Source organism: Balaenoptera borealis (genome assembly GCF_965194805.1).
Source record: "Balaenoptera borealis genome assembly, chromosome: 13".
In the NCBI taxonomy this organism is placed as follows: domain Eukaryota; kingdom Metazoa; phylum Chordata; class Mammalia; order Artiodactyla; family Balaenopteridae; genus Balaenoptera; species Balaenoptera borealis.
Genome location: NC_138870.1, coordinates 7,270,158 through 7,287,060, shown reverse-complemented (window position 1 = coordinate 7,287,060; position 16,903 = coordinate 7,270,158). Strand labels below are relative to the sequence as shown.

The 16,903-nt window shown below is 43.6% G+C and overlaps 1 protein-coding gene across 2 annotated transcripts in view; it reads left to right on the top strand.

Moving 5' to 3' along the window:
- Positions 1–16,903, top strand: part of LPCAT3 (lysophosphatidylcholine acyltransferase 3) — a 37,954-nt gene that overhangs the window by 412 nt on the left and 20,639 nt on the right. The window lies entirely within an intron of this gene.

Here is a 16,903-nt window from a genome sequence, read left to right as displayed (position 1 = left end):
GCCCTCTGAACCTCTTCACCTTTCCGTTCGGCCCCTGCTGTACCCTTCTGGCCCCTCATTAGGCGCCACCACCCTCTCATCCTGCCATGCTCTACCCTGTGTCCCGGCGACCCGTCCTTATTTGTCTCTCTCTGGAGTTCTACTCTCTTTCCATGTGTACTGCTGTTATTAATATCAACCGTCACACACGCGCGCTTCTTATTGGCAGGTATAGGCCCCCTAACTTAGATATTTTAGTCCTATGGGCCCCCTCAGCCCCATACTCCATGCTTGCATATTCTGAGTGTCTCTTGTGCATTCCCAGCTTGTATTACACCTTCATCTTTTTGTCCCGCTTCTAATGTTTTCTTCTTATACCATATTGCTTTTTCTTTTCCTTAGCCATACACCTGTCATTTACCCTGGAATATCGTTTTAATACTGGGCTTGGGAAACAAGAGTGGCAACCTCTTAAAAACTACCCATGCTACCCCAAGCGTTTATTGCACACGTGGTTCAAAGGATGTTTTGTATCTGCATTTATGTCACAACAAACTGTATTATAACTGGTTTATAGGCTTTTTTACTGCATCCGTCCTCCGTGGTTTTTTAATACACGGAAGCAGCGTGGCACAATGAGAGAAAAAAAAAATGTGTGGACTTGGAAGGCAAACAAGCCAGACCCAGCCCTGCTGCTGCTTACAAACTGTGGGTCCCTGGGCAAACCACTTAACCTCTCTGAGCCTCAATTCTCTTATTTATGAAATGAGGACGATAATGCCTATCTAATAGGACTGCTGTAAAGTCTTGTAGGAATTCAAAGGTGAAGAGCTGATACATAAATATTTGAGTAGCTGGAAGGTTTTAGGAAGGTTATGGGACATTAGCTAGGAGAGTAGGGGTGGGGAAGAACTAAGCACACAAGACTGGGGGGCAAGAGCGGGTCTGAACCACAAGAAATTTGAGATAAGTTGGGCAGATGTAGAAAGCCTTAAATGCCGGGAAAGAAATTTGGAAGTTATCCAGTAGTCAGTAAAGACACTGACATATATCACCTAACCCGATCTAGATAATGGGAGAGGCATTAATTCATATTTAAACAACCTTGGGTAATGTCATTGTCACTTGCCTATTACACACCAAACCAAGATAATCTTCCTTTCTTCCAGATGAAGGTCACCTTTTCCCTCCCTTGTAGAACTGTAAAATTTTATAGGCGGAAGGAACGTTTGGTTGTGTGACTTGCTTCATGTCACGTCACCCAGATCTAACCCAAATTTATCAGTACCTCAATCTAAGGTTCTGTGCACCACACCAACTTTGAACTTCCTACTTCTTCATCCTTGTCTCTGGCCCAGTTATTTGTTGGGATTCTAATTGGCAATTAAGAGTGTTTACATTTCATTCCTTAGGAAGCTCACTGTTGATGTCTCAACTATAAATTGAGAATGTAACACAAGAAGCAACAAATTATAAGGGGCAACCTGTAAAATGGAGCTGGGGCTGGAATTAGGACTTGGAATCTGTCCTTTTAGTGCTGACATAACCAAATACAGCCTGTGCACTCCTGGTGGACTACTGTATACTATCATGGTGCATACAGCTGTCTAGAAAATTGTTTTCTCCGTATCCCACCCCTCTAACCTCATCCTCTCATTACCACCAAGCATCGAAGTAATAAACACTTGGCATAATACATCTACCACACTCCTGAGCCCCCTTGTCCATTGTACCATTTCCCACATCCCCCCTTCCTATCCCACATGCGCTATTGCCTTCAGTACCTCACAGTATATCTCACGTTTAGATCAACTTGGGGTTCATGTTACCTCAGATCAGGCATAGGTCTTGCACGTGGATGTATAGGACTGTATTTTCTAGGTTTATGTTAAATACATACATAGAAACATAAATTGATAAGCTTGTTGACAAGTGTGTGGAAGAAAGGGTGCATTCTGGTTGTAAATAAGTTTCTCTTACAAAGATGTTATCACTTCTGTGTATTGTAACCTAGAAACCAGTAGCCTTTCAGCAATGGAGTTCCTGAACCAGCTCTCTCAGGGAGCTGGGATACTGGAGGAAATCCTTGCTTGAGGTACCAAGAAGGCCTGTAGTCCGAAATGATTTCTGACTCACTTTCTTCACTTTCTACTAACGAGATTAATTTGGGTTAAAAGCACCTAAATGCAGGTGCTGTGAGGGAAGAGTTAGGTATTATATATTGATATCAGACATTCACATTTTAAAGGGATAGTCTCATTACTTTTTTTTTTAAATTGTACTCGACTCTTCTTTTTTTAAGGGAACTTTAATTTTTATTTATTTATTTATTTTTGGCTGCGTTGGGTCTTCATTGCTGCGCCCAGGCTTTCTCTAGTTGCGGCGAGCGGGGGCTACTCTTTGTTGCGGTGCTCAGGCTTCTTGCAGTGGCTTCTCTTGCTGCGGAGCACGGGCTCTAGGCGCTCAGGCTTCAGTAGTTGCAGCACACGGTTTCAGTTGTGGCTCGCGGGCTCTGGAACGCAGGCTCAGTAGTTGTGGCGCACGGGCTTAGTTGCTCCGCGGCATGCGGGATCTTCCCAGGCCAGGGCTCGAACCCGTGTCCCCTGCATTGGCAGGCGGATTCTTAACCACTGCGCCACCAGGGAAGTCCCAATACCTAAACTTTTTGAAACATCATTGTATCCTATGATCTTTGGAATAAACAAAATGCTCTCAGATTCTTTATGGCTTAGTTTTCCCCGTTTGCTAACATCTCTTGTTATTCTCCAAATATTATTATCATTACTGAATCATATGATTACCCCCTCATTACTATTTTAATTAGATAGTCTCATTACTTTTTCCTTAACATCTTACTCTCCCTATTTGAGTTCTGTGTGCTGATCTTGAGGTGGGCCAGCCAGCATTAGCCTTTAAACCTTTTTAACTGAGACCCATGATAAGAAATACATTTTACATCATGACCCATTACACACATAGGTGACTACTTGCATTGGAAGCAAAAGTTTCAGGAAACATTACCCGTCCTGAGTATAGGCAGTGTGTTTGGCTATTTTCTGTTTTATTTTTTAGTATTGTTGATGACCTGCTAAATTGATTTCATGACCCATTAATGGGTTACAACAAGCAGTTTGAAAAATCCTGAGGTAGAGGCTGTAATTTTTAATATTCCGTACTTCGAGGAAAGGGTAAGCTTACGAGCACTGCTGCACTGGAGTATTTTGAACAGGCAGGGGACTGTTGTGGGAGGCATGTCTGTGTTGCATATGACTTGCCAGGAGTTTTGGTGGAAGATAAACTCTGCTGTGAGCTCTGGTGCTGGCAGGTGCTACTGGAAAACATCTCGGCCTCAAAAACTTGGGTCTCCTCGTTCCTTAGCATAATTAATAACATGAATTGTCCCAAACGAATTCAGTAAAATGTACCTACTGTGGGTGAAGCCCTGTACTGGACCCTTGCGAGGGCAAGGGCGGTGGTGCAGAATGAGTAATAGGGCCGGGCACCCGAAGGTATGACATTCTGTCTGTTGGGGGCAGGGAATGGGCACAAGATAAGTACTGTCATAAGTACCACAATAACAGGCGGAAGTCTAAGTGCCATCACAGAGTTACAGAGCTTTGTGAGATTTAAACACTGGACCTTTAATGAACTTTGAAAGTCGTTGAATAAGGTTTCAGCAGACGGAGATGGTGAGACGGAGGAATAGGATGAGCCAGGGGCACCGAGGCAGGGACGTGTGGTTACACATTCAAGGAACAGGAAGTGGTCCAGTTGGACCGAAGCAGAACCTAAGTAGAGAAGTGGTGGGAAATAAGACTGGAAACGTGGGTCGTGGAGCCTTGAAAGCCAAGGCAAGGAGTGTGCGCTTAAGCAGGTGATAGGAGCCACGCCAGATACTTGAAAGGGGAGCGATGTGGCTGGCACTGTACTGGGAGCTGATACAGCAGTAGAGGCTCTTTTGGAAGGTGGATCCCGTGGCCACTTTCATCTACACAGCTGCTCGAGCCAGAAGCCTAAGAACCGGCCTTGCCGCCTCCCTTTCTCTCTCTCTCCCCTCACCCCCATCACCAAGTCCTATCAACACCACCTCCAAATTGTGCATCAGATACACCACTTTCCTCCATCACCACGGCCACTGACCGTCTGTCACCGGAACCGCCTGAGCGGCCCCCGATGGGTCTCTGATTTCTTCCTGCCCACCCAATCCCTTTTCTGAGAGCAGCCAGGGTGGTCCGACCCTGCGCCTCTCCTACTCAGACCCCTGCAGGGGCTCCTGTACAGCCCTGGGAATCTCCTGCTCCAGCCTTGACTCAAGCAAGTTCACAGCCTTGTAGCCACGTGGCCTTCCCCCAGTTCCTCAGAAAACGCATCAGGTCCTTTCCAACCTTGAGCCTTTGTACTTGCTGACCCCACTGCCGGCAACGTGCTGCACTCATTACCCACCTGACAGAGCCTTTTCGTCTTTCAGGCCTCAGTTCAAATTTTCACTTCCTCCGAGAGTTCTTTCCTGTCTCTCATTTTAAATTAAGTCCCCTGCTGTACTTTCTCCTACTGACTGAAATTTCTTTCTAAGTATATATGCCAATGTGTAATTATATATTTGCAGATGAGGGCAGATATCATGTAAGTTTTGTTCATCACTGTGTACCCAGAGTTTAATACAGTACCTAGCTTATGGAAAAGGCCCAATAAATACTTGTTGAATAAGCGAATGTGTGAATGAATGACTTGGCAACTGATTACATGGAGGATAAAGAAGTAGTTGGAAAAAAAAAACAAACTCAGTCCTTCTGCCAGCGTAGCTGGAAAAGTGACAGTGTCTTTCACAAATGAGAGGTCAAGAGGAGATGGTGCTCAGTGCCAGGGAGTGATCTAGTTTTGGACTTGCTTTAGGTTCCAAGGGCACCTCCAGGTTGTCTTGTGAAGCCTAGTCTTCAGTTCAGGAAAAAATTTGGACTAAAGATATAGTTTTAGGGACTTCCCTGTGGCGCAGTGGTTAAGAATCAGCCTACCAATGCAGGGGACACGGGTTCGAGCCCTGGTCCGGGAAGATCCCACATGCCGCAGAGCAGCTAAGCCCGTGTGCCACAACTACTGAGCCTGCGCTCTAGAGCCCTCGAGCCACAACTACTGAGCCTGCGAGCCACAACTGCTGCAGCCCACGTGCCACAACTACTGAAGCCCACACGCCTAGAGCCCGTGCTCCGCAACAAGAGAAGCCACCCCAATGAGAAGCCCACGCACCGCAACGAAGAGTAGCCCCCGCTCGCCACAACTAGAGAAAGGCTGTGCAGCAACGAAGACCCAATGCAGCCATAATTAATTAATTAATTAATTAATTTTAAAAAGATATAGTTTTAGGAGTCAACAGTGATATCATAATTGAGTCAGGGAGCGACTGAAGCTTACACAGAAGAGAATCTAGAGTGTGTTGACGTTGCTGCCCTTTGCTGATAATGACGGTGGCTGACATTTATAAAGATGATAATATGTGCTCAACAATACCCCACCTAAGCTTGCCAATTACCCCTAAGATATTTACAGTACTCTTACCATCTCCTTTGTGTAGATAGGGAACTGGGACCTCCAAAGGTTGAATAACTTTCCTAAGGTCACACCTGTTTCTACCCACCTCTAAAATCCCTGCTCTTCACCACCTTGGGATTGGGAGGAGCATGCAGGGGTGGGAAAGACAAAGACCCTCGGTATCCTTCACTCTTCTCATTCTACGTGATTGAACGAAGATGTAATCAGCATGTGAGATACCTCTCTGAGGCCATAGCTGGCGCCGGCCAGATGAAGCAGATGGCCACCCCGCCCAGCGCGAGCTTCCTCCCCAAGCTTGGCCACAGCTGTGGCTTGGCTGGTAGACTCATCAAAAATGGCACTTGGGGGTAAGGACTCATTCCTCGGAGGTTCCGAATTAGCACCACTACGGTTAGCAACCTTTAAAATCAAAGGAGGTCCTGCAGTTAAGCTCCCTTTGGACCAAAGTCAGGTCTGGCCCTTCAGAACTAAATCATCATTCAGGGCAAAAAGCTTTCTTCGGGTAGCAATATGAAGAAAACCAAAGCTAAGCAAGATGGAAATTGAACTGCATTAACTAAACAAATGGGACTTCGGACCATAATACAAAGCAGGTTCCAAAAATTCTATGATTGTGAAATAAGGGAGTCGTCCTAAATGACTTTCAAAGCCTCTTCTGATCCTAAAAGGCTAGGTACATTCTACATTTTAGACTTTATTCTAATTCATAGCCACAAATTTCATCATAACCTAAAGCTTCCTGTTGGGGATTTCTTTTAAATATATTTTTCAACTACTTTTTTTTTTTTTTTTTGAAAATAAATGCTCCAACAAACCAGTTTGACACATTCATGACTTTCAAGCAATTAATTAGAATTTTACTCATTCTCTTTTTTTTTTTTAACATCTTTATTGGAGTATAATTGCTTTACAATGGTGTGTTAGTTTCTGCTTTATAACAAAGTGAATCAGTTATACATATACATATGTCCCCATATCTCTTTTCTCTTTCCAACTACTTTTTATCTACACTCCAATATCTTACATTGCACAAAACTTCATGTTTGAATGCCAGTATAACTTTAATGTCAAACAGAACCATTTCTTTGCAGAGGCATGTGTAAATGAGGGCCCATGAGGTTATACACAGAGGGTAATTTAACAAAAGCAATTACATGCCCACTGACATTAAATCTGTCTGGGCAGCCATGGGAACTCACTGAAGGAGTTCCGTCCAGCAGCCTTTTAAAAATGGGATTTGGTCTTCAAAAAGGAAATGGCATTTCAGCTGGACCTTAAAAGGTGTGGAAGATTCTAGTCAGGTGGAAATAAAAAGGGGAACTTTCCAGTGGCAAAGAATAACGAGCATGTATGTGGAGAGCAGGAAAAGTGAGAAAATTCTGAGGCACAGCAAGGAATCCAGTTTGGCTAGAACAACAGAGACTCCATAAAGGAGGAGCAGAGAAGAGCCTGATGGAGTGTTCAGGTGTGTGGGAGGTGCAGGTGGCTGAGTAAGCTGGCAGCATGTGCATCATCTTCAGAGACCTGCGGGCCTAGGTGCACGTCTCTAAAACTAATTAAGATTAAATATGTACTGGGACTTCCCTGGCGGTCCAGTGCTTAAGACTCCGTGCCTGTACTGCAGGGGGCACGGGTTTGATCTCTGGTCGGGGAACTAGGATCCCTCATGCTGCACGGCCCGGCCAAAAAAAAAAAAAAAGATTAAATATGTACTAGCTCTTTCACCATCGACCAATTACTAAACTTCAGCCATCCTTTTCCCTCATGTTCCCAAAGGCCAATTTTACTAAAGAAATTGAGGTTAAGAGTTAAGCAGTGTATCTGATAAATAATTTTTTAGTTATGTTTAATTCATAACAAGCAGCAATATTTTGAGATAGAATACAAAATTTACCTGCATTTTTAAAAGATAATATAGTCATCAAAGAGCTTTTTTATTTCTAGAGAACTGCCTAAGCAGATCCTTCGCATGTGTGCGTTCACTCTCATTCTGCTCTGGCAAAGCGTGAGAAGCATTGCTCCTTGGGAAGCTCTGAGGACTAAATGAGATGAACTGTATAAACTCCTGAGCAAGCCTGACCCAGGGTAGTTTTAAGTAACCGTTCTCTCCCTTCCCTCAGTAGATCTTCGTCTCCTTCCTTTTCGAGGAGACCAGCAGCATCAGCTTTCCTAGAAACTCGTTAGACACGCAGATTCTCAGGTCCACCCCCAACCGACTAAATGAGAAACCAAGGATGGGGCCCAGTGATCTGCAGTTTAACAAGCCCTCCAGGTTATACCGGTTCCCCTGATGTTTGAGGATCACGGGTTTAGTGTGTGGCTTCAAGTATCTGTTTTGTAATACTTGATGTCCTGATAGTACCTTAAACTTTTTGAAATGTCATTGTATCCTGTGATCTTTGGAATAAACAAAATGCTCTCAGGTTCTTTATAGCTTAGTTTTCCCCGTTTGCTAACATCTCTTGTTATTCTCCAAATATTATTATCATTCTTGAATCATATGATTAATGTCATTATAATAATGACATTATTATATCATTATCATCTTTATTATCAGAACTATCATCATTACCCACACCGTCTGTTGTGACTTGGAGCTTTAACAAAAATTAGGTGCCCTCGTTGCAGCTGCCAGGGAAAGATGTTCTAAGTGAACTGTCCTCAAGCAGAGAGTTTTTTTTTTTTTTATAAATTTATTTATTTATTTATTTATTTTTAGCTGTGTTGGCTCTTCGTTTCTGTGCGAGGGCTTTCTCCAGTTGCGGCAAGCGAGTGCCATTCTTCATCGCGGTGCGCGGGCCTCTCACCATCGTGGCCTCTCTTGTTGCGGAGCACGGGCTCCAGACGCGCAGGCTCAGTAGTTGTGGCTCACGGGCCTAGTCGCTCCGTGGCATGTGGGATCTTCCCAGACCAGGGCTCGAACCCGTGTCCCCTGCATTGGCAGGCAGATTCTCAACCACTGCGCCACCAGGGAAGCCCAAGCAGAGAGTTTTTAAGTTCGGGGTGTGTGTTGACATTTTCCCAGCAGTTGCTGAAGTCAAGGGTAAGGAGATTTAGGGCCCACTTGGAGTTCTCTTGATGAAGCAATCATAGCTTCCTAGAGACCGTAAAGCCTAAGATTTGTGTAGCCCAAAAGATGTTGTATGCATCTTTATTTACCTCTATTTTCAAAACAAGAAGGGGAAGCAGGGGGCGAGTAAGACACTAAAAATAAGGATAAGTAATTTCTGGATAAGAATTTCCTTTTGGTTTAAAATGGACTGCTTTTTAAATCTAAGTTCCTCCCTCTTCAAGCAGTGGCTTTGAAGATAAGTGAGATTCATGAAACTCTGGACACCCTGAATGAAGGATTCTGTCTGAGAACCATGTGTACTATAATTGTTAGTAATAGAGGCTTCTGATGGAAATGTCATTGCGTTCGAATTATAGGGACAGTTGGCCAGAAAGCGGGTAGAAGGTCAGGCCAGAAATGATCAGACTCAGGTTTTGTTCTTGATTCATATGAAGTCAAGTAGATGGTTTAAATGCCTGACGCTAACCATAGGCTAAGTTTAAATTAAAAATAAAAAGCTTTGTCAATTAAAGATACTTTTCAGTATCAAGTAGCTCTCATGTTGCTACAGCATTTTGATAAGAAAAGTATACATAGTCAGACGTAAATAAAGACACAGATGTAGAGAATGGACTTGAGGACATGGGGAGGGGGAAGGGTAAGCTGGGACGAAGTGAGAGAGTAACACTGACATATATACACTACCAAATATAAAATAGATAGCTAGTGGGAAGCAGCTGCATAGCACAGGGAGATCAGCTTGGTGCTTTGTGACCACCTAGAGGGGTGGGATAGGGAGGGTATATGGGGATATACGCATGCATATAGCTGATTCACTTTGTTATACAGCAGAAACTAACACAACATTGTAAAGCAATTATACTCCAATAAAGATGTTTAAAAAAAAAAGTATACATAGTCATACCTGCTACATGAAATTATAAGTGGTGAGATAGTAATTTTGCAGGCAATTAAGAATTCACTATAAACAAAAAATAGAGGACTCGTGTGCATATGTTGTGTGCAAATCTGAGGAGGATATGAGAGCCCAGGAGGCTAGGTTCTGGTCACTGTATATTTGTATGTGCTCTAATGAGAAGTGGCTTCCATGTAGACGTGCTAAATGGCTTATAGCTCTTGAGGTTTCCAGTTTCTGCTGTGATAGCAATTCTAAACTCAGATGGACACCACTCTGGATTACTGTCCATAAATATAAAACTTCTGTTTGCAAGCCAGCAAGCAGAGGCCAACTGGAACGGTGCCCTTTAAGGCTCCTATAGCTTATAACTCAGACAAAAGTAGAACAGACTGATTACAGTTTGAGGACAGCATACAGGGCCCTGGTTTAAAATATTTGACCCATAAGGGCTGCTAGAAATCCTCATTCTTTAGCTAAAGGATAATTTGATTCCACTCTTTAATACTTCTTTAGTTCTTCTGAAAGAGTAGGGAACAAAAGCAAAACATATGAACTCCTATATAGCATGCATTTGTATTATTTATACTGAGCCTAACAGAGTAATTAGGGGGACCTGGTCATCATCTCACCAGAAGCTCCAAATTTCTTCAAGTCTTAACCTCTTGTTTTATATTTTTAAGGTATGTGTGTTTTTATTACATTCTAAAATATATAATTTTTCAATATTTTTGAAAATTCTTCCCAAACCTTCAAGTAATGTTGAGGTGCTGATTTAGAAAGAAGATTATTTCCTGTATAGATGGTCAGGGATAAAGTGAACTTCATCAAAATTAAAAATTTTGTGCATTGGGACTTCCCTGGCGGTCCACTGGTTAAGACTGTGCTCCCAATGCAGGGGCATGGGTTCGATCCCTGGTTGGAGAACTAAGATCCCACATGCCTTGTGGTGTGGCCAAAACAAACAAACAAACAAAACTTTTGTGCATCAAAGGATACTATAAAGAAAGTGAAAAGAATGAGAAACAGAAAAAATTTTAAAAAAGGAGAATGAGAAAATATTTGTAAGTCATATATCTGATAAGGGTCCAGTATCCAGAATATATAAAGAATGCTTATAACTCAACAATAAAAAGACAAATAACACAATTAAAAAATGGGCAAAGTATACGAATAGACATTTGTCTAAAGAAGACATACAAATGGCCGATGAGCACATGGAAAGATGCGCAACATCATTAGTCATTAGGGAAATGCAGATCAAGGTCATAATGACATACCACTTCACACCCACCAGGATGGCTATAATCAAAAAAAAAAAAAGAATAAACAAGTGTTGGTAAAGATGTGGAGAAACTGGAATCCTCATGCATTGCTGGTGGGAATGTCAAACAGCTCAGGCACTGTGGAAAGCAGTTTGGCAGTTTCTCGAAGTTAAACGGTTACAGTATGACCCAGAAGTTCCACTCCTAGTTATGTACTCAAAAGAATTAAAAGCATATGTTCACACAAAATCTTGTACACACATGTTCATAGCATTATTATAATAGCCAAAAAGTGGAAATGACCCAACTGATGAATGGATAAACAAAATGTTATACTCGTAAAATGGGATATTCAGCCATAAAAAGGAATGAAGTACTGATACCTCCTACAGCATGGATGAACTTTGAAAACATGGTGCTAAGTGGAAGAAGCCATACACAAATGGCCACATAGTGTCCGATTCCACTTATGTGAGATGCCCAGAATAAGCAAATCCATAAAGACAGAAAGTATTGATCGGTGGTTAAGTATTGATAGATTGGTGGTTGCCAGGGGATGAGAGGAGGGTTGAATTGGGGGTGACTGCTGAGAGGTGTGGGGTTTCTTGTTAGGGTAATGGAAGTATTCGGGAATTAGGTAGTGGGAATGGTTGCACAAAACTGTGAATATACTAAAATTCACCGAATTGCACACTTGAAGAATAAAGAATGACTATGTATGATCACAAAGGTAGAGAAAGAGAACCCAAAAAATAATTACAACCATTCAGATTCATAAGGACAATTAGAGGGTGTGATGCTGTTATCTTTTCTCCTGTTAGAATCTTAGAATCTTAGCTGGTTCAGAAAGAGTTTATTGTTTCACTTGCTGGAATACTTGGTGAGAAAAGTATTGTTTTTTCAAGATAAGAAGCGAGAGGAGGGGCAGACAGGTCAGAGAGCAGAGAAGATGAGGCTGGGGGCTCTGCAGGCCTGGCCAGCCCTCCACCCCCCCTCCCTGTACCTGTGCTCCCAGGTGAGAAGCATCTCTGCTAGTTGACTTGTGCACCCCTTCCCACTCCTGGACTTAAATAGGTGCCCTGGGTCTGAAATACTTAGCCTTAGCGGATAATCACAGGATCTTTCTACTCCCTTCCCACCCCCAGGGCCCCACTCCCTTCTCTTCCCGTCTGCCCGAATTCCCGTCCCGGAAGTTAGTTACTCTCCTTGAGGTACCCGTTTCAGCCACTGTATTAAAAAAGTGAACAACCCCGGAAGAGGAGTTCCATGCTACGCGGTGCTGCCTTACTCCACATACTGAGCTAGGGGCGACGAGGCACCCCAGAGTCCAGACTCACAGCCTTACCGCCCCTTCTCTCCACAATTTGCTTCCCAGCCCTTGCATCCCAGCTGGCCCACCCTGCCTGCTACCAGCCACAGTCCTGCCCAAGCCTTCTCAGCCTCACCCCTCCCAGGCCTGAGCAGCTCCTGAGGGCCAGGATCCTGCTGCCACCATCCCTCCTGCCCCCAGCCCCCCACCTCAAACGCCCACCAGAACTTCTTTGGGGAATATGCCTATTATTTGGAGGACCTTGGATGAAGCCCTGTGTCCACAGAATTTTGGGAGTGGCAGAATTTTCTGGTGTATGCCTAGTTTTGTTGTGGTGGTTGACTTTTTTTTTTTTATAAATAATCCAGGGTTTGTGGGACCTGAAGCTTCTATAATCTTGGTGAACTTCTTTAAGAAAAAGAATACAAAATTATCTTGCATGTTTTTATAAAAACGTATGACCTTGGGAACACATCGCTAGCTCCTGCCTCCACCCCCCCCCACCCCCCCACCCCCGGTCTTAAAGGGGCCCATGCAGATGAAGGGCCTCAGCCTGAAGCCTGATTAAACTTCCTGGCAAATCGGCTTCTTCTGGGAGTACTGGGTGCAACTGAGACCTTTATATTTGAAATTTGCTATAGGCTTACTTTAAATCAGATTGAGGTGGGCAAAGGCCAGAATTTCCCACCTCTAGGTTAGAGGCTTGAGCCTGAGATTTTATATCTTAAAACTGGTTAAATGAATACTCAAATTTTAAGAAATTAGCTATAGATATGCTTATATAAAATATTTGTCCAGGGGTCTTTCCTGGTGGCTCAGTGGTTAAGAATCCGCCTGCCAATGCAGGGGACACGGGTTCGAGCCCTGGTCCGGGAAGATCCCACACGCTGCAGAGCATCTGGGCCCGTGTGCCACAACTACTGAGCCCGCATGCCACAACTACTGAAGCCCGCACGCCACAACTACTGAAGCCCGCACGCCTAGAGTCCGTGCTCCGCAACAAGAGAAGCCACTGCAACGAGAAGCCCACGCACTGCAACGAAGAGTAGACCCGCTCGCCGCAACTAGAGAAAGCCCACGCGCAGCCAAACACAGCCAAAAGTAAATAAATAAAATAAAATAAATTTATATAAAAAAAGAAAGAACAACACTGTGATAAAAAAAAAATTTTTTTTAATATTTGTCCATACGTAAATATTTTTTAAGTGGCCTCAAGGAAGTACATGTATAATGCTTTTACAGATATTTTCTCTTTTAATCTGCACAGCAGCCTGCAAGATGTCTAATATTTTCCCTGTCGGCTGAAAGAAAAACGCACAACCTAAAAGTTGCAAGTTAAGTTTTATTCAGGGACCTTACTGAGGACTATAGCCCGGGAGACAGCCTCTCAGATGGCTCTGAGGAACTGCCCCGAAGAAGCAAGGGAGGAGCCAGGATATATAGGAATTTTTTGCTGGGAAAAAACGTGTAGTCGAGCATCACAAGATGACTGCTAATCACAAAGAACAGACATCTCAAGTTAATGATTTTAGTGCTTTTCTGTATATGGGACGATGCAAGAATCTGGGCTGATTGAAACTATTCCTTAGATATACATCTTAACTATCTAGGGCCCGTATCCAAAGCCCAGAATCCTTCCAGTTTTTCTCCATCCTGAATTCCCCTCTGGGTGCATTATCGGTGGGTGACTGCATTGCCTGATGGCTTGGTCCCTGTAGAACTGGAATGGGGGGCAACATTCTTTTCTTTACATCCCTATTTCAGAGATGAAGAAATTAAGGTGCAAAGAATCTAAGTGATTCGCCCAAGCAGCAGAGCTGAATTTCTAAACCAGATTACTCTGATTCCTGAGTCCGGGGATATTCTAGCTAGAATCAGATAATCTGGCTAGAAGTTGCCACCATGTGGTTTGCTAACTTGCAAAGAATTAAAATGTGATAAAATGCACTGAATATAAGCAACAGGAGTGCCATTTATCTTTGCTAGAAAAGGCATTTCGGTGTCTTAAAGTGCATCAAAGTCGGTCAACATCTGTTGTCCCCGTTCCACTAAAAGGAAGAACTGCTAGTCAACAGCCTTAACATTCTTTCGGTCTATAAATTTTTGTCGTAACAAAATAACTACGTGACCATTTGAACAATCTGTAGTAGTACAGAAAAGACTGTAATCCAGATGTTCACAGATGAAGACGGTGTTCCGAGCATCCCTTTTGCCATCTGATCAGGCTTGAGATACTCCTGAGGGCTGGCCACTGCCGGGTGGCTGACTTTTCCTGGGCTCAGAAGCCAGTGAGCGCCTGAGTGTCTGCTCCCCATAGGGTCACACAGAGGGGATTGGCGGCTTCAGGGCTGGTCTGTTGTAGTATTATAACTTTCCAGCTTTGGCAGCAGGTTCCACCAGCCCGCCGGCATGTATGTCATTGACACTAAGCTTAAGAAGTCCTTGCTTGTTAATTACCAGAAGCACGTGGTTTGAGTGGAGCAATTGAAGACTGACTTTTGGTGGGACTTTGGGGCAGTTCAGGTTTAGGTTGTTTATTTGGGTTAAGTGACTAAAAAAACTAATATTTCTTAATATTCATAAGAACACTTTTCCTTTCTTTCTCACAAGTAACAGCCGTTTACTAGTTTACCCTTAAGATGTCCCCTCTGTTCTTCATTTTTTCCCAGGACATTTTGATCATTTGTCCCAGTTTCCCTGAATCCTCTACTACAGTTGTCAAAACATTTGAGATACTCAGCTGGAGGTCACTTTCAGAAATGAACTGCACAGGGAATTCCCTGGTGGTCCAGGGGTTAGGACCCGGCGCCTGCACCACTGTGGGCCTGGGTTCGATCCCTGGTCGGGGAACTAAGATTCTGCAAGCCACGTGGCATGGCCAAAAAAAAATTGGAGGAAAAAAAAAAAGAAATGAACTGCACAGTATGAGGGTAGGGACAGGGAGTCCCCAAGAATTGATGAAGAAAGAAAGTAGGGAAGAGCACCTAAATTTAGCACTGAAATGAAGTTTTTGAATGGTTTTAGATAGGAAGATAAGCAGACGTAAACATGGGCCTGTATGCGTCTGTGAACAGAGAATCAGAGGTTAATACAGCTGTAGCTTTAAAAGCACACAGCTGGTTGTTAGAGATGCACTCGCAGGCCACTGCCAGGTGTCAAGGCATGCGGCAAAGTTCCAGCATGGAAATCAAGTGATGTGGGTTCTAATTGGAGCTCTGCTCTGTTAACCTGAGGCATGCCAGTTATCCCCTTTGGGCCTTAATTTCTTATCTAATGAAGGGTTTGGAGTCAATGATTCCTAAGGTTTCGAGGGTTCGAAGAATTTGGAGCTTATGAATAACCATTCAGCATATGATTCAGCCCGAGCCATAGAGACTGTCAGAGTGGGGAAGGTGTGTTGGCACCTTGGCCGTTCTATCAACAAGGCTTAATCTGCAGAACAGAAACAGGGCCATTGTGAACAAATTCCAAAGGCGAGCTTCATCCCCACCTCAATGTCCATAACCTCCCAGTGTTCTTCCAGCTGGCAGAGTGATCAGTAACTAAGCTCGAAGCATTAAGTGCCTAATCAGTTACCTATCACCGAAAAGAGACAGTGTCTTCACCCTTCACGCAGGGCTTCACTCTACTTCCTATTTCTACTTGTCTTCCTTTTCTCTGTATAGTTCTTCAGCACAAGGAATTTCCACTTTGGTGAAAGAAAAGAAAGGAAATTTGAGTGGCAGGTCTTCACAGTAGAAATAAGAATGATAAAATTATCATGTGAAAATATTTGATAAAAATAATCTACAAATAAGCCATATTCAAAAGCAGTCCTCTTTTATATTCTAGTCTGTGATTCTTGGGAAAACTGAACTGAAATTTGATCCTGAAAGTGGCCTTCCAGTTGCCCAAAGCAAAATACCCATTATCTATGGGAACATTACATAGTCTAGAAAAATTTCAACATCCAGATGATGCAAGGCTGAAACAGGTTTTTCCAACCATCTCCTTTAACTAGAAATGCCAGAGTCAGCATAATCTTGTCAGTAAACAATTCCTAAGAGCAGTGATGGATGGACAGAGCCTTTTTTTGAGATCCTCTGTCCCCCATCCCTTTATCTCTGACCATAAGCATGAATTTTGAGTTTGAGATGACTTTTAGTCACTTTATTCTAAGGAGCCCATTGACACTCTGAACCAGATCTTCTCACAGGAGGTGCGGGCAAGTTGCCCTGGGCTGAGGGTATGCTACCACGTTCCTGAAGGCCAAGGAAGAAATAGGTAGGCAGGAAACAGGGGCGATGAGCTAGACCACAACTCTTGGAGGTTGACTGCAAAAGGACAGTAGCTGGAAGGAGCAGCACAGGGCCGAGGGGCGGGGCTAGAGGGGCGGGGCTGTGCCTTTGGAAGGGGGCGGAGGGAATGTGCGGAGCGACTGAGTCATGCGTGGATCCAGCTTCATCAGTCACAAGCAGTCAGTACAGGTTAGATAACTGCTTTGATGTGTTTGATGTCACTGTATTCGTAAAACGCAGACCATAAATGGTTACTTACCTCATATAGTTGCTGTGAGGACTAACTGGGGTCATGTGCCTAAATTTCGTGTAAAACTCAATGCATGACACACGGTAAGTGCTTGATAAAGGTTAGTTGCCGGTATTGATGATAATACTTGTTATTGGGAAGAAAAGACTGAGGAAGCTGGCAAGAAAGATCACAGATGAAGTTCCCACCTAAGAGTGGTTGGGGTAGATAGAATTCAGAGGATTGGGACCAAAGGGAAGGAGGAGAGGGTGTTTAAAGAGAAGGGAGGGACATCTTCCTCTGAGTCTGGAGAGAAGGAAAAAGCTTGG